At 35.1% G+C, this 21,787-nt stretch overlaps 1 non-coding gene across 1 annotated transcript; it reads right to left on the bottom strand.

The window, feature by feature from the left end:
• Positions 1-6,189: 6,189 nt before the first annotated feature.
• On the bottom strand, positions 6,190-6,322 carry LOC126025442 (small nucleolar RNA SNORA51). Its single transcript, XR_007501447.1, has one exon. It is a non-coding gene; the product is annotated as a small nucleolar RNA SNORA51 (small nucleolar RNA).
• Between the last annotated feature and the right edge of the window lie 15,465 nt (positions 6,323-21,787).

The following is a 21,787-nucleotide window of genomic DNA, read 5'->3' as shown; positions in this document are numbered from 1 at the left end:
CTTGGTTGGTACTTTTTGAATCACCAGAGTTGTCATATTAATTCTCCATGCATGGTATTGTTCTGCATTGTTTCCCCATTGACACACTTGTAGTGTGGTTTTTACTATGTGTTGTGATGGGGTTCATGAGCTAGAAGATGTGTGCAGCCAAGAAGCAAAGTGTAGTGGATGCTTTCCTTTGATTCCACCCTTAGTGGGCAGAGACACCCTACCTTGTGATGAGCCTTGAAGATATTATGTTCACTGGGGCCTTTATTTCCTGCCTCAAGCAGGAAAGCAAGGAACCCAGACTTATTTTCTTAAAGTTATTGCATTGTTGATTTTTTAAAAATCTGTGGTTTGGTGTCAAGACTAAATTACTGAAAAGTGTTGGTTCTCCTCAGAGAACTGTCATAGGCCTCCTAGTGAGGCTGTATTGGCATTAGAGATAGTAGTGCCTTAGGCTGATTGACTAGACAGGGAGATTAAAAATAGTAGTATTTTCTTAAATTGTTGCTGGTAGATACAGTGTCTGAGTTGTCAATAGTGGTTAAAGTTTTGTCTCTTAATGACAATAACAGTTTGTGAAAATAGGGCTGTGCTACTGGATAGGAAAATTTATGTTGGAAGATTTTGGATTTCATTTTCTCCTCAAATCAAATTACTGTGTTTATTCCTACAGTAAGTATTTCCTTCAATCATTGATATTTATTTAATTTTACTGGACTACTTTAAAAGTTATGCCATATTTTACTTCTTCCTGGTTCATTGTGTTCATAGATAATAAATGAAACCCTGGGAATTACTTCTGGAAGGGGTTGAGATATGTCTGGAATAATTTTGGAGGAGTCCAGCTGTGCTCAAACTTTACTCCAGTGTCACATCCAGCTGTACTCAGAGGTTACTTGAGGCCCTGGACTTGGAGAGCACTCCTGGCACTGCCTAGGGGATAATTTGTGGTGCAGTGGATTGCCAGTGTTCAAGACAAGCGCTCAACCCAATATACTTTCTTGCCAGTCCATAGAACACTATGTTTTGAGTCTATCACTGCTGTTAATGAACTTGGAATCTCACACTTTTAACCTCAGTCTTTGTTTCTATGGAAAAAGCACTTGATTAGGGATACAATGGTGGAAGGTCTTGGCACTGTGAAGGTGAGGTGGTGTAGTGAGGTGCAGTAATTTTGTCCTCAGTGCCTGAAATGTGAAGGTGAGGTGGTGTAGTGAGGTGCAGTAATTTTGTCCTCAGTGCCTGAAATGTCATCAATGCCATTGTAATGTTACATATGTTTCCAAAATTGTATTTTTTTGTTTGTGATAACTATATTTTCGAAGTAAAAGAGGAAAATTTACACGAAACTGGAAAACTATTATGCCTGTCAGCAAAAAGTTGCATGAAGCCAACAAAAATGATACTTGAATTAACTAGATGGTTAAATATGTTTCTACAAGATTGATTACAAACTAACTCAGAATCTCTCTTATGTTTCATTGATTTCCTTCTGGGATGCCAAATATAGTCAATGAGTAGAACACACAAGAATATACACAATAGAATTAGAGGCATTAGAAAGTAGCAATTTTAAAAAAGTATCTATAGTTAACTACTACATATACAATGTTGCTCTATTCTTGCCCAAGTATAATTTAAAATAAATTTTAGGAATTGCTAAACTATAGTTAGAAAAATCATACAATTAGATTATTGTAGAAAGTTCTTTTCATGCTAATTTTGAAATAGGGTAGCACTTATTAAGCTTATTTTCTAGACAAAGAGGATGCCAATCAGACTTTATCAATGCATATTGAGTGCTGTGGACCTTTAGACAACTTGAATTTGGCACCCCTTGCATAATCACCTCTGATAGAGGAATCTGAACAAGTTAACCACCCCCTCACTCTTTCTCTCTCTCTCACAAATTCTTTATGTGAAAAATTGAGATAATGGTGATGATTAGGTGAACTAATGTAGGAATAAGCTAATATATTAAGTTAGATATGTATCCGTCACATAACAAGCACTCTCCAAGTATTTGCAGTTGTTATTGTTGCTATTATGATTTCATCGTCATCATTATTTTATTTTGATTTTTGGGCCACACCCAGAAGCCCTCAGAAGTTACTCCTGGCTCTGAGCTCAGAAATTGCTTCTGGAAGGCTTGGGAGAGCATATTGGATGCCAGGAATCAAACCTGGGGTCTGTCCTGGGTCAATTACTTATAATGCAAACTGCCTACTGCTGTGCTATCACTTCAGCCCCACATCATAATTTTTTAAATAATATTTTATTTAAACACCTTGGTTACAAACATGATTGTGGTTGGGTATCACATCATAATTTTTTATGTAATTTTCTTTCCCCAGATTTATGTACCTCCTTTGAACCAAAACAATGGCAGAGAACTTTCAGAGTTTATCAATTCTCCTAAGTTCTGCTCTCAGATAAAATAATATAAATGGTAAACTAGAATTTTAAACTTTATAGGTTTGTTGTTTAGGTGAGGCAAATTGGTACGCTAAGACTTTTTTTTAATGTCATCATCTAACTTGACTGTCTCTCACTTGAGATATTGTGTTGAGCTAAGAATATAGAATCCTTCTGTTGTGTGGCACTGCTATATAAAATAAGTACCTTCTGGGGCCAGAGTGATAGCACAATGTATAGGGCATTCACCTTGCATTTGACCATCCAGGTTAGATCCTGTGTATTCCATAGGGTCTTCTGAGCCTGCTGGGAGTGCAAAGCCAGTAGCCAGAGGTGCCCCCAAAACAAATAAAATAAAATATGTATCACCTAGGCCATGTCTAAAGAAAGAAAAATAGAGGTTTTGGCCTATATTAGAGGGAGATTATAAATTTTTGCATTGATCAGAGTATAGTTGTGTCTTCAACCTAATCTAACATTGCTGAAAAATATTGTTTTTGTGCATTCAGGAAGATGAAATGAGGTTAAGGCAGTTTTTGCTACATACTCTTCTACAGAACCACTTCTGCAAGACTCTGAAGTTAGCATAAGAAATTATTCAATTCCATATTATCTTAATATACAATTGAGTACTTTTTATGTGAATTACCAAAGGGCATTAGGACTGATCTTAATTTAAGAACAGTTAGTTACGCCTATTCTGAGATAATTGTAGGTATTTTTCTTTTAGAAACTGCATTGAAACTCATTGTCCTTACAAACTGGGTGGCTGCTAGATGTTTAGAACAGATTTGTTGCCCATCTGTACCAGCCACATGCCTTGCTCGAGGTTCTGTCCGCAGAGACTTAGTATTCTTATATTGCTTTTTAGTCCATGACTTTTTTCTTTTATTTTTGGATTATCATAAAAATAAATAAAGGTGCTGGAGAGATAGTACAGTGGGTGAGGCACTTGCCCTGAACGCTGCTGACATGGATCTGATCCTAGCACACAATCCCTTGAGTGATTTCCAGGAGACATCCGTGAGCACAGATTAAGTCCTGAGCACAAGTGATGGCCCCCAATCCAAACCAACAATAGATCCTGTATCTTTGGGGGACATGTGACATAAATAAGTAGGCAAGCACACTTCTTTTTTATTATTTATTTTTTTTAATTTTGATCATATTGACTTACATATCTTTCACAGTAGTATTTTAGGTACATATTAACATTGAATCAGGGGAATACCCATCACCAAATTTGTCCTCCCCACATCCCCGTTCCCTTCCTGCAACCCATGTCCCCCATCATCACCCCCCCCCCCGGCTGATAGAGTAGGTGGTCCCCTCTTTGTCTAGCTTACTATTAGTGATCATATATCTGTTTGGTCCTGTACCCTCTCTTATTTTCCCCCTTTTTAAGAGGTGGAGCTCGATAATTCGAGTTTTGTGGTTTTGTTTGAAGGAAAGAAAAGCAATAGAATGGGGTAAAAAAAATAAGAGAAAAATCAAATAAGCTGAAAATGGGCAGAGTTCTTCTAGAGACTTTCAACCTCAGTTTGAGAGAGGCCATGAAAAAGGTAATTGAAACACCACAACAGTACAGAAAGAAATATCAAATTAAATATCACGTGAGCACTACAGCAATAAAGACAAGCACCAGGGACCGGAGAGATAGCATGGAGGTAAGGTGTTTGCCTTTCATGCAGAAGGTCATTGGTTCGAATCCCGGCATCCCATATGGTCCTACGGGCCTTCCAGGAGCGATTTCTGAGTGTAGAGCAGGAGTAATCCCTGAATGCTGCCGGGTGTGACCCAAAAACCAAAAACCAAAACTAAAACAAAACAAAACAAAAAGACAAGCACCACACAATAGTCTCGGTCCTAAAATCAAACCATGCCGGAGTGCAAAAAGAAAGAAAAAAATAAAATAAAATAAAATAAAATAAAAATAAAATTGGAGATATCAATTTCAATATCTACACCAAAATAAAGAAGTCAAAAATTAATCAATCAATATATGTATATATGTGGATAAGATGATTATTTTATGCTTTTTTTCCCCTCTGCATAGGCACAGTAACTATTGGGGATATTATAGAGGGAATTCCCTTAGTCTAGGAGATTTAGGGTTTCTCCATCCCTGAAGTATACTGTCATGGGATTAACTATAGACTCCTTGCATGATCATTTACTCTCCCCTCTGTGGGCAAGCACACTTCTTTATGTAACAATATAACTAATGGACAGTTACTACAACTATTAAGATTCTCTTCCTTAGCCCCTCTGAGAGAGAATATAGTCGTCAGTGATGCTGTTTTAAGGTGGTGATAATTATCAACAGGGCAGGAGGAGATTAAACTATAAAAAATGTGAGATTCACTCACTTGTCACCCAAAACCAATACATTCATTGCAGCACTATTTACAATAGTCAGAATCTGAAAACAACCCAGATGCCCAACAACAGATGAGTGGCTAAAAAAATCTGTGTAACATATACACAATGGAATACCATGCAGCCATCAGGAAAAATGAAGTCGTGAAAATTTCCTCTACATGAATGGACATGGAAACTATTATACTGAGTGAAATAAGTCAGAGGGAGAGAGATAGAATAGCCTAACTCATCTATGGATTTTAAGAAAAGTAAGACATTACTGTAATAATGCCCAGAGACAATAGAGATGAGGGCTAGAAGGTCCAGCTCATGGTATGAAGCACACCACAAGGAGTGGTGAGTGCAGTTAGAGAAATAACTACACTATCCACTATCATGACCATGCGAATGAGTGAGAGAAGTAGAATGCCTGTCTTAAATACAATCAGGGATTGGTGGAGGATGCAGAAGGAGGTCTTTTGTGGTGGGAATATTGCACTGGTGAAGCGGGATATTCTTTTTAATGACTGAGACCCAACCACAACATGCTTGTAATCTTGGTGCTTAAATAAAGATATTATTAAAAACAAACAAACTAAAACAATATATTCCAGTAGCACTAGTACAGGCAGGTATTTAGATTGGACTGTGCTCTTTTAGTTTGTTTTTGGGTTTTGGGCCATGCCCAGTGATGCTTAAGGGTTACTCTTGACTATGTACTCAGAAATCAGTTCTGGATTGGGGGACTTTATGGGATGATTGGGAATCGAACCATGTTCCATCCCAGGTAAGCTTCATGCAACGTAAATGCTTTACTATTGTGCCACCACTCTGGCCGCATGGACTGTGCTCTTTTGATTGCAGTATTATCATATTATCACTATCCTTTTACCCTCTTCTCATCCTTTTTTTAATAGCTCCCATAGGTAAATTTTGACATGTGAATCTCTTCTTAATATATTAAATTGCTATGCTGCTATTCAAGTTCCAAATGTGGAACTGAAATTGATTCTTGGCTAACTTAGGTATCTTTGTCAATAGTGGCTCTTTTCCTCTGGGAAAAAAACAATTCACACTCTACTTTCTCTAATAATACTTGTAATTGCCTTGTGATAGTTTTACTTTTTTCTCTTGTTCCTTTTTGTTCAGGGAAAAAAAAACTTCATTCTATTCAGGGAAAGGTAGAGTGCTACAAATGAATGTCTAATCTTTCTAATTTTTCTTTCCTCTCTCACTTCTTACTCCCTTCTCTCTTGCCAAACCCACCTTGCTTAGGATTTACTCCTGTCTTCATTATTAGGGATCATTCCTGGCTGTGCTCTGAGCTCTAGGGAACTGAAATCAGGTCAGCAGTATGCCAGGCAAGCATTAAACATCTTACCTACTGAATATCTCTCGGGAACCAGAAATGGACTTTATTTTACTTTTTGTCCTCCAATTCACAATACAGACCAGGCAAAGAGCCTGGGTTGAGGTGTATATGGGGTGCATTTACTGTACCTCCTCTTTCTATACAGTCAGTGTAAAGAACACAGCCTGTGGTAAGAATTGGGAGGCCTTATCTTTTCTTTTCTTTTTTTTTTTGATTTTTTAATATATATATATATATAAAATCCTTCACCAGTACAACATTCCCATGACCAATATCCCAAGTGTCTTTCCTCCCCACCCCACACAGGCCTGTACTCTAGACCGGCTTTCTACTTTAAAAGCACTTACCTTTTTCTCACACTTTAACTTTGGTGAGTTTCAATTAGAGATTGAAAAAAGTGAACTGACTTAGCTAGTGAAATTATATGCACTTTACAATCAGAGGCAAGACACAGTTACTTCAAAAATAAAACAGGTTAACAGGGTGAAAAATGGTAGATCCCTGACTAGTTTCCTGGTGCCCAGTCTACTAATTGGGCCTCTAGCTAGTTTATTTGGCTGCTACTGTGTTCTTACTGCCTTTTGGAACATTTTGTAATGGGGTGGTTAACTTTAGAATGGTCCCCAATATTCCCATTTCCTATGTAGTCCCCTACCATATTTTATAAACTTTGGCTTTGTGAATAATAGCACTATGGGAAAAAGTGGTCACACAACTGGGGCTGAATCACAGAAGGTTGCATCTTTCATCTCTGCATCTATATCATATCTTCATGATTCTCTTACATGTCTTTGGACATCTAAGTTGATTCCAACTCTTAGCTATTATACAGAGTGATGCAAGGAATAAATAATGTTGTGCATACATCCTTTTGAAGGGATGCTTTTCTGTCCTGTAGACAGATACACAAAAGTGGAAATTCTAGTCATATGTCAGTTCAATTCTAAATGTACTGAGGACCCATAAGACTGTTTTCCATATGCTTTGAAACAGACAATATTCCTCCCAGCAGTGGATGAGAGTTCCTTTTCACCATGTCCTCGCCAACACAGACTTCCAGGCATTTTTGATATGTGCCATTATCATTGGTGTAAGAAGATATCTCACTGTTTTCTTGATTTGGATTTCCCAAATAACAAGTGATGATAAACAATGTTTCATGTTCCGTTTGGCCATCCATTGGTTTATAAGAACTGCCAGTTCACCCCCCCCCACTTCCCATTTTTATGCTGTTTATATATACACATGTATGTATATATGTATATAATCTTTTATGCTGGACTTTTAAAAACTTTATATATCCTGATATAAATCTTTTATTTGATGTGGTCAGTTCAAATATTTTCTCCCATTCAGTTGTCTTTTAGCATTATAGCTTTATAGTAGAATTTAAACATGGGGAAAGAAAGCTTCCCATTTTCTTTTGCCCTAGGATTTCTTTAGATATTCAGGGGGGTTATTATGCCATATAAATTTAAACAGCATTTTATTTATATTCTAAAATATATCTCATATCAAGGACCTCAGAATCACCTTAACAAGACAGATGAAAGGTTTGTCTAAAGAAAACAATATCGCTATGGAAAGAAATAGAAGATAAGAAAAGTAGACATATGCCCCTGTTTATAATTTGGAAAGATTACTATAATCCACATGATCATTCTACACAAGACATTGAAAAGATTTAATGTAGTTCCTATAAATATGAATTTTCAATTAGAAATACAGGTCACTTTCTCTCTATGTTTATGTTAAAGAATTTTTTTTTTTTTTGGTGTCACCCCTGTTGGTGCTTAGTTCTTACTATTGGCTCTGTGTTCAGGGATTACTCCTCACAGAACTCGGGAACTATGAATGGAACTAGGAATTTGCACTGGAATTTTTCACATGTAAGGGAAGTGCTTTACTTCCTATTAATCCTAGTGATCAAATTCATCTATTTATTTATTGTTTGGACTTATAATATATCAGGTGTTTTCAAATTATTCCTATTTTGCTGTTCTTGAGATATATTGGTGTGTGTGTGTGTGTGTGTGTGTGTGTGTGTGTTTATGTGTGTGCTGAAGAGATAGAGCAGGAAGTAAGGCATTTGCCTGACATGCGGTAGACACTGGTTTGATTCCTGGCATCACATCTCTAGAGTTCCAGAGAACTCCAGGACTAATCCTTGAGCTCAAAGTCAGGAGTAAGCCCTGAGAACAGCTGGCAGTCCTAAACTAAAACAAAAACTTTTTTTTATATTAACCACATTTTTGAGTATTTATATTGAACACAACTTATTTCATGTGTAATTCTATTTTATATGGTATTTTGATTGAATAATGTTCCTCTCAGCCTGCCATAATACCTCAATACAATAAGTTTATAAAATTTATGTATGTATCTGACTGTTTTGCAAATGTGAAACTGATGGATATTTTGTGATATATTGAAAAATTTAAGATTGAGAAGTTGCACTGTAGCAATGCCAAATTGTAAATATAATTACATTTAATTAGAAAGAAAAATGCTCTATCTCCACAAAATGTTATTTTAATAACACATATACATTTACACACATATATTACTTTATTAAATTAACTTAGGCTCTTCTGGTCATTGGAGTAGGTATCTGGAAATATGAATTAGTATGACAAAAACCTCCACTATGACAAAAAAAAAAACAGTTTTCTTACTATTTTGAGGGGCACATAACTTTTTATTAGATTTATACTTTAAACTAAGATCTTAATCAGTTAATGTTCTCAAATTCAATCGTTATTGTCAGAGAATTTGAATGCTTTTGGGAGTATAATACATGGTTGGCATACAAAAGGACTCAGCAAGTGTTAGCTCTAATTGTCAGATATATTAGAAATCAGTGTATTTGAATTACTATTATTTTAGCAATATCCACTCTCATATTTAATAAAATGCTTATCTATGGAAACATCTGCAAAGAATTCAGTGCTATTAATCTAATTGAAACTCTTTCATTACACAGAGATGAATATTAAAATGACTCATATTTTTCGGAAACAAATTTAATTTGCTTTTAAGTACCATAGCAAATGACATTCTTCTAGATCTCTGAATGGTATTGATGTTTATGTGTTCAGGTGTTGCACAAATTAAGGAACTAAATCACTTTCATAGGTAGGAGCTAAATGTGCTAGAGAAGTCATTAAAGTAATTTACTACTGATGATATGTCAAAGCAGTTTCCTATGAAATCTCACAGACATGGGAGGGGAATGAATCATTGAGAATTAAAGATTTTTCATCTCTAATTACTTCAGCTCTCTTAGGAACTACCATAAATTTTTAATGTTAAAAAAAGGCAACAAACACCAGAAAGAAGATATAGTACTTAATGCTAGCCCACTTACTTTTTGTTTCTTAGGACTTGAGTTGTGGAATAAATCTGAACATATATATTTGATCTTTTAAAGGCCTGCCTCCCTCTTCACTAAAGCAGTAATGGTAAGAAATTATTAATTTTTGGATCCTATTCATGTGACCTAGAAAGCTTTCTAAAAGAAATGTGGATTCTTCTTATATGTTAAGTTAATTTAAATTGCCTCAAACTAAAGAGTGATTTCAGGTACAGATGAATTTGGCATGAACCTCAAATGTGTTAGCAGTCCAAGTCCAGACAGACCCCAGTTCGATTCCCAGTATCCCAAATGGTTCCCTGCCAGGAGGGACTTCTGAACTCAGAGACAGGAGTAGCCCCTGAGCACTGCTGGGTGTGACCCAAAAAACCCCAAAACAAAACAAAAATCAAGTGTGTTAGCAACCATATTTGATTTGATAGTTACAATGACCACTATGGTTGTTAGATCTTGCAGCACCTACTAACCCACTGTCTTTCCTGATTAGTATCCCCATCCCCTATTCTAGATGCTGGGGGAGAAGATGGGATAAAGTATAAAACTCAAATCTGACCAATCACTTGATAGTCCCATAATTGTTCATTTAAGGATATCTGTTGGCCTCATTATTTTGTTACTTTAAGAATGTTGAGAATAAAAGTAACACCGAGAAAAGTAAAATGATTAAAAAACTGGAGAAGAGACTTAGTCTTAGCAATTTTATTTTGCATGTCTAAAAAGAAGGACCTATCTATTTTATTTATTCCTTCCAAGGAATTTCTCTTTTCATTTATGCTAGTTTGATCTGGGTTTCTGTCACTTGAAAAAAAAACCCTTACCAAACTATACAGGCAAAATTCGAGCTGGAAATCAATGAGTTATAACTGTGGCAGGGGCTAAAATTAAGTACAGATTAATATCTGTAGACAATTTTAGAGGCAGGGATTTTTTTCTCTCTAAGTATCATTTCTTTCTGAATAAGATGGCTTAAACTTATTCCTAGATGTAGGCATGTATCAAAAATCAATCTTTCTGTTTTGAAGTAACAACCCTAAAATAGTAATCCATATGCTTTTAAGTTTTTTGGAGATAAATGATTTTTTCCCGTATTGTGCCTCTGAAATGAAGACAATCTGTATTTTTATCTTTTAAATAAGTCCTAAGGAAATGTGACAGTTTTTTCACCATACATTCAGTGCGTACAGCCATGGAAATTGCTTGGATGTTGGCTCCAACTGCTCAGGTTTAGAGGTGTGGAGATGAGAAAATTTGAGAAAATTGGCCATGGGCATTCTTCAAATTCTACCCAGGCTGAAAAGATGCTCAAATCTGTTTCATGGAGATCTACATGCAGAGTTTGGATAGGACCACCTTAAGAGAGGGAGCTAGCTATCTGGCTGACCTAGATTTGTAGAATTCAGAAAATTCATAATTTTCTGAAAATATATCATAGGAACTTCTCACCTTCAACTTGCTTAGTCTTCTAAGTTTGCTTTGAGTCTGTCCTTTGTGATGACTGGCCTGTGTTATCTATTAAAATTGTTGTCATATTTTTTCCAGTATTTATTGTAATTAAGGTAAAATAATCATCATGTCAACTAGTTCAGTCTACTGTGCAAAGTTTACATAGGTTTTAAGAAATGTTTTTCTAAAAAAAAAAAGAAATATTTTTCCCTGGTTCTTACTGTCATGCTGCAGTCATTATAGAATTGGAGGGTAATTGTCAAAATGTCTGTGGAATAATTATCTCAGAGCCTGAGCCAAAGAAGGGGTTAGCATGTGCATTGATGTATGGAGTGGAAGAGATTAGATGTACAAATAGCCCAGCAGATTGAAAACTAGCCACTTGTCAACTGACACAAAGAAAGTTTACTGAAGAAAAAAAAATTTAGAGTCCAAAAAATTTACTTCAGTCCTGTTTTGAGGAAACTCTAGTAGCTTCTATTTATTGGCCTCATAATTTCCATATTACTGGGAAGGACTCCTAGAAAACCTCAAATAGCTAAGAAAAAAAGTCAAGCTAGAGTATTCAAATACTTTTTCAAGAATGAGAGCAAAATTAAACCAAAACAAAATAACCTTTGGGCAAAGATAAGAGATATTATTCATCACTATTAATACATACTCACTATTAATTAAACAGAAGTATTTCAGCAAGAAAAAAAATAAACTCAGAGAGCAGTATCACTTAGGTATAAAAATATAGTGGACAGAATCTAAAAACAGTATCATTGATGGTACTTCCAGGACAAATAAGGTGAAGCTAAGTTTAACACAATAAAATATGTATTGTAATTTTCAATGGAGAGAAAATACTATTTTAGGAGGAATCTATAATTTGAAGACCTTAGACTTTTAGCAAAAGTTATAAATAATAATATAACCTAACACTTTCCGTGAGAGAATTACAAAAATTCTTTTTTTGAGGGGGCACACCTAGCTGTGCTCAGGGTTTATTCCTAGCTCTAAGGTCAGGGATCACTCCTGGCAGGGCTTGGAGCAACCATACGTGGTACCAAGGACAAAACCCAGGTCAGCTACATTCAAGGCAAGCATTCTATTCCCTGCATTATCACTCTGGCCCCCCAAAAGCCTGTCTTTCACTTTTAGAGTCATTGTGACACAGGACTCAAAATATTTTCAGTCAAATCAAAGGTATAAAAAAGCAAAGTAATTAATATATGCAAAGGAACGGTACAAACTATAAAATGAGATAAAAGGAATAGCTGAAAAAAGCATCGCTGTTTATAATAAATATTCCCAAGTAACCAAATATTTTTGTTTATATCTAAGTTACAGTGAATGATTTTTCCTTTTAACAGAAAAAAATAGAAAACTCAAACATATATAATTATATGCAAATATGTGAAAATTTTATATTTTTCAAGCATAGTGAGCATCAGAGGTCATGCTATATTGGTAAATAAAATAAAAGTTGCTGACTAAATAAATAGAAAAACATTAAATTAGGTATCTAACTTACATAAAATGCAAAATTTTATTTTAGGTAGAGCTGTAAAATTTCATATGATGTCATAATAAGAAAGTTAACTAGGATAATATTGTCTCAGTAGATAAAAGCATTTAACACAGTTTATGGAAGGAACAAACCATAAATTGATTGTATTTTGTTAAATAAAATTAAAAAATATTCCCAGGCTATAAACATTAAAATAGAGGTCTACCAGGGCATATCTAAGCTTTTAGGGGGGCTCAGCCCACCAGATGTATCTTCAAATTATCCTGGTGGGTAGAACTAATTTAACCCTCATGGGGTTCCTCAAAAGGCCCACTGTGGGCGCCTTTTTTCCCCTGCGTGGATGGTTGAGGAATTTCCAAATAGATGCCCATCATTACATTTTCAGCCAGTATTTGACTATCTCTCCTTTGTATATATCAGGCAAAATAATAGCCTCTATCAAATAATTCGGCTCAGAAATTCCAGCACCAAAGTTTATTTGAGTGCCCCTTTTTCTGGATATAGCCAACCCTAAAAGCAAAGACAATTTTTCTCTTTGCAACTGCAGTTTCTGGAAATCAAGAGAGTAACCAGAATGCAGATCTTGACCCTCCTTTAGAGATAGGGAAGCTCATTCTTGGGGATTTGGTTCCTCCCTTAACTTAACCTCTAAAACTATAGAGTCCAGCCTAGAAAGATCAAGTTTCTAGATATTTCCTACTTCCTCCTAATCCTGATTTTGCATTTAAAGTAAACTTGCAAGGAGTTACCTTGAGTTGTGACCTTCTCTCTTGTAACTTAGAATTTTTAGTCACACCCATAGCTTAGGTATTGTTATTGTTATACTAGGCTTTGTGATTAAAATTATTCTTCACCTGTGGCTAATTTTACCCCTAGAAAGTCCCCTGCTCAAAAAATTAAACTTGTCGGGCTGGAGAGATAGCATGGAGGTAAGGCGTTTGCCTTTCATGCAGAAGGTCATCAGTTCGAATCCCAGCGTCCCATATGGTCCCCCGTGCCTGCCAGGAGCAATTTCTGAGCATGGAGCCAGGAGTAACCCCTGAGCACTGCCGGGTGTGACCCAAAAACTACACACGCACACACACACACACACACACACACACACACACACACACACACACACACACACACACACACACACACACAAAATAAATAAATTAAACTTGTCGCACTCCTGCCAGAAACGTGTTGATCCCACATACTCTATGTGGTTTCATTTATTTCATATTTCATATTCGGCCGCTCATGTTACCTGTTTTCCTCCCGTGAAAGGACTCCATCCCACTAGGATTGCTGAGACACAAGACGCCTACAACAGAGGTCAATCTGAGGGAAGATCGGAAAGAAGTACAAATTACCGTCCAAGACTCTTCGTAACTCAAGAACATAAAAGACCAAAATTTTAATGGGTAAATTTGGAAAAGATTTGAACAGATAGTTCATAGAAGCTGATTTCTGAATAGCTTCAAAGGTCAGCTATGCCTTAAATTTCTGTGGTAACCAGTCAAAGCAAACCAAAGCACAAAATGAACTTTATGATAATGTATTTGGGGAAATGATGACAATGAGGGTCCAAAGAGCTGGTGCATCATAGAGAGTGCTTGCCTTGCAGCCAACCAACCCAAGCTCAGTACCATATATGAACCCCGAGCCCACCAAGAGTAAATAAAAAGTCAAGAGTGAGCCCTGAGCATAGTCAGATATGAAATGAACCAATGGTAAATGAGCCAATGATAAATTGGTGTGCGTGTATGAAAACTTGGTATAATGACTGGTTTATAAGGAAATAAGGATATTATCTACTTCTGAAAGTGATACAAGTGAAATAAACTTTAAAGATTTTTAATATCCTTGCAATAAAGCTTTTGCACTATCCCATATATTCTGATAGCTGTATTTTATTGTCATTAGTTTCAAGGAATATATTTTGTTATTCCTTGATTTTCTCTTTGATCCAGTTGTTGTTTAGCAGTGTTGTGTTCAGTTTCCAAATGTCTTTCTGTGGTTAATTTCTACTTTCATGTCATTATGGTCTTAGAAGTTATTTTGTACAATTTCTATAGTTGTAAATATTTGTATGTTTGTATTATGTTCTAATATGTGATCTATGCTGCAAACATTTCATATAAACTAAAAATGTATATTCTTGTTTTGGGTGATGAAGAATCCTATATATATCTAAAAATATTTTAATACTTAGTAAACTCATGTTTATCTAGTTATAGCTGTAGTAAAAATAAAAATAAAAATTTTCTAAAAAAACAAACAAAAAAACCCACAAAAAACAAAAAAAAATTTTCAATGCTCAATTTCTTATAATAATTGAAAATTAAAGCTGTCACAGGGAAATTAATAGAGTACATTTTATATGTATATATAATATTATAAATATTCATATATTTTATATATCTAAATTAGTAGAATCATAAAGTACTTTAAAGTGAAGCACTCATACTTAGTCTGCTACACTAATTAAAATAAATTTAACTTATAACAATCACATTTTTAAAATGTCTAAATATGTAACATAATATGATTTGTTGAGCCGGCCCATGGCTCACAGTTATTTGTGGACGTGGAAAAGACTTTTACCTGAAAGAAAGAAGGGTGGGAGAAAAGGGACACCAAGACAAGGATGCTGATCAAGGTGTCAATTTTATTTCAAGCAAGCAGGGCCTTTATAGGGAGTGAACAATAGTGGGAGATTTCATAACGGGTGGTTACATGAACAACTCAATCTCTAGATGTATTCATAAAAATCACAATGCTCTGCCAACATACCTCCTGCAAGTACATACTGTAGTTATATAACAAGCCCTCCTGTGTGGTCAAATTCTTGCAGGGCAGTCTGCGTCAACTCCTGCCCATTTGGCAGGTACACATCTTGAGTTCAGATTAAGGGCAATGCTGAGACAAAATGTCTGTCCAAGGCAAAATGGCTGTACTTATGCTAAGCTATATTTCAAAGAATCTGGCTCCCAACAATTTGTATTAAAAAAGCGTATACACATCACAAATTTTTGGAATGACTTTATTTAAAAACGAAAAATACTACTAATACAATGATAATATTAGGTAATAGAAATTTAATTCATATTAGCAAAAGATAACACTACATAACTTAATAAAAGGAAATGTAATAAAATATACATATATACAGTCAATCTCAACTACAAGTATGTAAATAAAAGTAAAACAAAATTTAGAGTTTATTTTTAATAATATAATTTTTATTTTAATCATAGTGGCTTACATATCATTCACAGTAATATTTCAGGTACATATTAACATTGAATCAGGGGAATTCCCACCACTGAATCGTCCTTCCTCCACCTCTATTCCCATCCTGCCTCCATATCCTCCACTCTCACCCCAGGGGCTGCTTGAATGAGTGGTCCTCTCTGTGTCTAGTTTACTACTTAGTGATCTTATAACTGTTTGGTCTTGGTACCTCCATTACTTCCCCCTCTAATTGGGATGTGAGACTATATGGTTCAAGTTATGTGGTTTTGTTTGAGGAAGAGAAAAGTAATAAAATTGGGTAAAAATCGACTACGCTGACTATGGGTCAAGTCCTTCTAGAGGTTATCCTCCTTGGTTTGAGAGACGAAGGGGAAAGAAGATGGTGAAACACCACAACAGTTCAAAAAGAAGTATCAAATAAGATATCCAGTAAGCACTGCAACAATAAAGATATGCACCACATAATTGCCATGGTCATGAGGTAGAAAATATGACAGCGCAAAAAGGAAGAAAAGAAGAAAAAATAAATATATAAATAAAAAATGGACAACTACTTCAATATCCACCCCAAAACAAAAAAATCGGCAAAAACTAGATAAAAGAAAAAAAGAAAAAGAAAAAAAAAAGATTATTTTGTGCTTTTTGTATCTCCTTTTTTTCCCCTCCTGCATAGGCACATTAAATATTGGGGTCATTCAAAACAGGAATCTCCGTGGCCTAAGAGATACAGGGTTTCTCCACCCTTGGAATATATTGTCATGGGATTATCTATAGACTCCTTTCAAGTTCATTTACTCTCCCCTTGGTGCTTTTGTGGTGTATGGAAGACTTCTGCTCCGATCTGTATGATAAAAACAGATCTCTATATCTAGTGATCTCAGTCTGTGCACAGATCAAGGAGTGGAACTTATGAAGTCTTTTTTGGTGATTTTAGAAGTTCTGTTTCCTCAGTGTCATTTTAATCTGTCTTCTGTGGTTGGTGGTCTTGGCCCTTGCGCAAATATATCAAAATACCAAGTTGGCAAAAAGGTAGGTTGAGGATCCCTGAGAAGAATTGTTTTGCCATAATTCCTTGTAAAACAACTCAGAACATGTAAATTTGAAGTTCTTATTTATTTTGGTTTCCACCCAGCAGTGTTCAGGGGTTACTCCTGGATCTGCACTAAAAAATGTGGTAGTGATGCTTTGGGGACCATATGAGATATCAAACCTGGTAATCAACCGGTAAAAAGCCCGGTCAGCTGTGTTCAAGGTGAATGCCCTCCTGGCTGTACTATCAATCTAGCCCCTTAAAGTTTATATGTACAAATAAAATTATCTTGTATGTGCTTTCATGCTGTTGTCCAGAGAATAAGAAATTTTATCATCTCATGATGAGTGGAAGACTAGAGACTAATCTAAATCATTATTAATGATTGGACAAATTAAGTTTTATTAATATAATGGACACCTATAGATAAAACTAATGAATTAGTTTCAAATTCATCAATATCACTATATATCAAATATAATAAAATGTGACATTAAAAGTTAAATGTTACCATTTATTTGATGTTGAAAGGATTCTCTTTTCTGCTTTCACTATATTAGTTAGTACAGCATGATCCTAATTACTGTTGTTTTCTAATAAATCTTGATAGTGTGATTATATTTTTATATTAAATCTCTTTAATAATATTCATTTTGGACTTTTATTGTTATCCAACTAAGATTTAAAAATAGCCTGTAAATTTAATTAAAATGTAAATGTAAATTTAAATGTAAATTTAAATTAAAATGTAAATTTAATTAAAATGATTATATTTGAATTCACTGATTCTGTTCTGATAAATTGATACCATTTCTCTAGAAATGATACCTTCATGTCAAGCTTCCATCCATAAAAAATACTTTTTTTAATATTGCCATTATTTTTTCAGATGTATTTCTTAACTATCTATTATCTCTATACCCTATGACTGCACATCCTTTGCCATGAATTTGCCAATTAAATACTGAATTTTGTTCCTTTTAAAATGAAATGCTTTTCTCATTTTTGGTGATGAAAAAGATTCTCTCTCCTAGCTTCTCCCTATTATTAATGAACTTGTTGATAAGTAGAGACCCATTAATATATGCCAGTTTTGTACTCTGAATGCCAGTCAGAAATTAAGTGAAAATAAATGGCAAGAAATGCACTTCTGAGGTAAATATGTCAGGAGCCATGATTTACTAGCTGTGTCTAGACGGCCTGATCCAGATAATGGGAGGCAGTACTGCCTGGATTATGACAGATGTGGTTGATTGATCAACATTTAAAGGCCACATTAATAACATACTTTCAGAGCATGTAAATGAAGTTAAGTGCAAGGTTGCTTTTCCAAGTAGAGGAGTTTGAAGTAATCCTCTGACTTTGCTCTTCTTCCTCCCAAATCGGTCTGCATATAGGCCGTTTTAATGTAATAATTCAGAATCAGACAAGTCCTAGGAATATTTTTGCATTATTATAGTTACTCTAAGTAGCAATAAAATGTCTACTCATAAAACAAATTCCAAAGTCTATTGATTTTTTAGATACCAATGTGCCCTTTCTCATTGTCTTTGATTCTCCCTATAGATTCAGAAGGAATTGGCTAAAAATAACAATTACTACTGGGCCCTAACCAGAATTCTGAACTCAGCATAATCTAGACATTTAATACAACATAAAGATCAATAAAAAATGGTGATTTGCAAGTTGCTTTTATAATGTTTTAAATTTGAAAAGTGAACTTATTTATCCACATGGGGAAAACCCAGTTCATGCCCTGGAGAAAATTTCCCAAAGTGTTTGGATTTGTTCAGTTGTACCACTAGGACTTTTGGGTGACTTTAAGACCCATGAAATAATTCTCTATGTGGAGACTATAGGGTGGTGGTGGTGGTCTCCTACACAGCTCTCAGAAGCCTGAGAATCATTTCATGAATTTTCTGGTTCAGTGTGAGGGTCTTCACTTTACATGCAGTAATGGTGGCTGGGATTACTTTAGCCACCTATAGGTGCTTGGGAGAGCCCCTAGCTATTTATCTGGCAATGCTCAGAAGGTGTTAAGAAGTCAGGAATCAAACAGGGGTCTACTGCATGCATAATTGGCCCCTTAATTTTGTTCTTTCTCTGTCTGCTCCCCTTACTCCCATCTATATTTTTTAACAAGGTTAGAAATATCAATGAATTGGAAAGATTTCAGCTTCTCTATAAGTTCTGAAGCAAAGTTTGATATTTATTGCTTATTCATTTTGGACCTACCTTCTGATTTATGTGCTTAGAAAACTTGTAGTAATCAAGTATAAAACCATGAATAAAATATTCTGCTACTATAAATTTATGTAACTTCTATTTATTGCTTGGAATATAAATTACATTGTGTTCTTTTATGAATGCATTTTAATATTTCTGGCTTTTAATTTTTTTCTGTTTGGAATACTCTTTTTCCACCATTTTTTTTTACTGAAACCATTGTGATTTACAAAGTTCTTCATAGTTGGGTTTTAGACATACAATGTATCAAGATCAATCCCACCACCAGCGTTGACCTCCCTCTACCAATGTTCCCAGAGTACATCCCATACCACCCCCCTTGACCCCCAGTTTGCCAGTATAACAGGCCCATTTTAAGTTTTTATTGTTAAGTTTGAGTCTCTTGATTTCACTGTTGTTGACTTTAGTTTGGATATTTAATTCTGTCCTTTTTTTAGCCATACCAATGTACCTGAGACCCCTTGACCTCTGACCCCCATTTTTTTTTATTTGTGTTTCTCCTCCTACACTCAATTTCTTTCCTTCTCCTTGCTATACTCTGGGACAAAGGGTTGTTGAGACAACTTTCATTTAAGCCATTATATTGCTTCATACAATTATCCTAACTGCCACATATAAGTGATATTATTCTGAATTTTTTCTTCTCCTATCTTACTTCATTTAACATAATATCTTCTAGTTCCATTCATATTGCAGCAAATTGCATGGTTACATAATTCCTTCCAGCTATGTAGTATTCCATTGTATATATGTACCACATCTTTATGATCCACTTATCTGTTGTTGGACATCTAAGTTGATTCCAACTCTTAGCTATTGGTTCTGAGTACAGAAATCAATAATGGTGTGCATACATCCTTTTGGATGAATTTTTTTTTTCTGTCCTGGGGATAGGTACCCCAAATTGGGGTTGCTGAGTCATATGGCAGCTCAATTTGGAGTTTACTGAGAACCCTCCATACTGTTTTCCATAAGAATTGGGCCAGGCAGCATTCTGACTAGCAGTGGATGAGAGTTTTTTTCTCATCACATCCCCTCCAATACAAATTATTTCCAGTAGTTTTATATGTGCCATCCTCACTGGTGTAAGATGATATCTGATTGTTGTCTTGATTTGGATTTCCCTAATGATAAGTGATGATGAACATGTTTCCATTGTCTGTTGGCCATCTGTTGATCTTCCTCAGAGAAGTGTCTGTTCATTTCTTCCCATTTTTGATGGTGTTTTGAGATTTTGTGCAGTTAACCTTTGTGAGTACTTTGTATATCCTAGATAGCAACACTTTATCTAATATTTGAAGGCAAAAATTTTCTCCCATTCAGTTAGTTTGCCTTCTAGTTTTAGCTTGTGTTTCTTTTGTCATACAGAAACTGTTTAGTTTAATGTAGTACTATTTATTCAATTTGATTCTATAGACCTTCCATTGGCTTCTTATTATTGAGAACTTCTTTGAGGACTAAATCTTGGGGTGTTCTCTGCCTGTTTTCCTCAATGAATTTGGGTCTAATCTCAGGGTATTTGATTATTTTGAATTGACTTTAGTGTAAGGTTATTCAATTGTTCCAATACCATCTTTTGAGGAGAGGAGACTGTATTTACTCCATTTCAAGTTCTTGGCTCCCTTGTCAAAGATTAATATACCATATAGTAAGGCGTTTGATACAGGTTATTCCATTCTGATCCATTGGTCTAAAAGTATGTCTTTGTTCTAATACTATGCTATGATTTTATGTAAGTTATATTTGTTTCCTAAGGAGTGGACTATTCTAGAAAAGTTTCCATGTGCACTTGAGATAAATGTGTGCTCCACTTTCTGAGGATGGAGGATCCTGCATACTTCCATTAGTCCTATTACTTTTAGTTTCTCATTTAGTGCTTTTACATCTTTGCTAGCATTCTGCCTAGTGGATCTGTCTAGTGACGATAATGCTGTGTTGAAATCTCCCACTACTATCACATTTCCATCCATGTTTCTCCAGGTTTGCAAGCAAAAACTTTAAATATTTTGCTGGCTCTACATTTGGTGCATAAATGTAGATAAGAGTTAGTACTTCTTAGTCTAATGTTCCACTGATCAATAAGTAGTGTCCATTTTTGTCTCTAGGTACTTTTTGAGGTTGAATGCAGTTTGGTTTAACACAAGTACATCTGTCCCAGCATGTTGTTTTGTTTTGTTTTCTAGTTGCATGTATAAGTGATTTCTATCCTTTTACTCTCAGACTGTGTCTATCCTAAACTTTTAAGTGTGTTTTCTGTAGGCAGCAGATATCTGGTTTTGTTACCTGATCCAACCCTTTACTCTGTGCCTTTTAATGTGGGAGTTTAGTCCATTGACATTTAAGGAGATTATTGACAAAGAGAGTTGTTGTGTTATTATATTGTGTATGGTTTTGTTGTTGTTGTTACAAAAGTTGGGTGTTTGGTTTGTGAGTAGTTAATTTAGAGTCAGTTTGGTTAGTGCAAATATTATGAGTTCTTTTTGCCTGAGAATATTTTTAACCCTCCCTCTCATGTAAATAAAAATTTTGCTGGGTAGTGGACTGTAAATTGAAGTTTTTTTCATTCAGTAGTTTAAATATGTCATTCCACTGTCTTCTTGCCTGGATTGTTTCAAATGAAAGATATGATTTGATTCTCATGTTATTTTCTTTGTACTTGAGTTTTTTTTCTCCATTATTGCTTTGAAGAATTCATCTTTTTTAGTTTTTATTTTTCCATTTGCATTACTATATGTCTTGGTGTTGATCTATTAGGTCTATTTTATTTGGAACTCTTTTCATCTCTTAGACTTATACAGA

Source organism: Suncus etruscus, chromosome 12 (assembly GCF_024139225.1).
Source record: "Suncus etruscus isolate mSunEtr1 chromosome 12, mSunEtr1.pri.cur, whole genome shotgun sequence".
NCBI classification, from domain to species: domain Eukaryota; kingdom Metazoa; phylum Chordata; class Mammalia; order Eulipotyphla; family Soricidae; genus Suncus; species Suncus etruscus.
The sequence above is the reverse complement of the archived record's forward strand: the minus strand, read 5'-3'. Positions and strand labels throughout refer to the sequence as shown.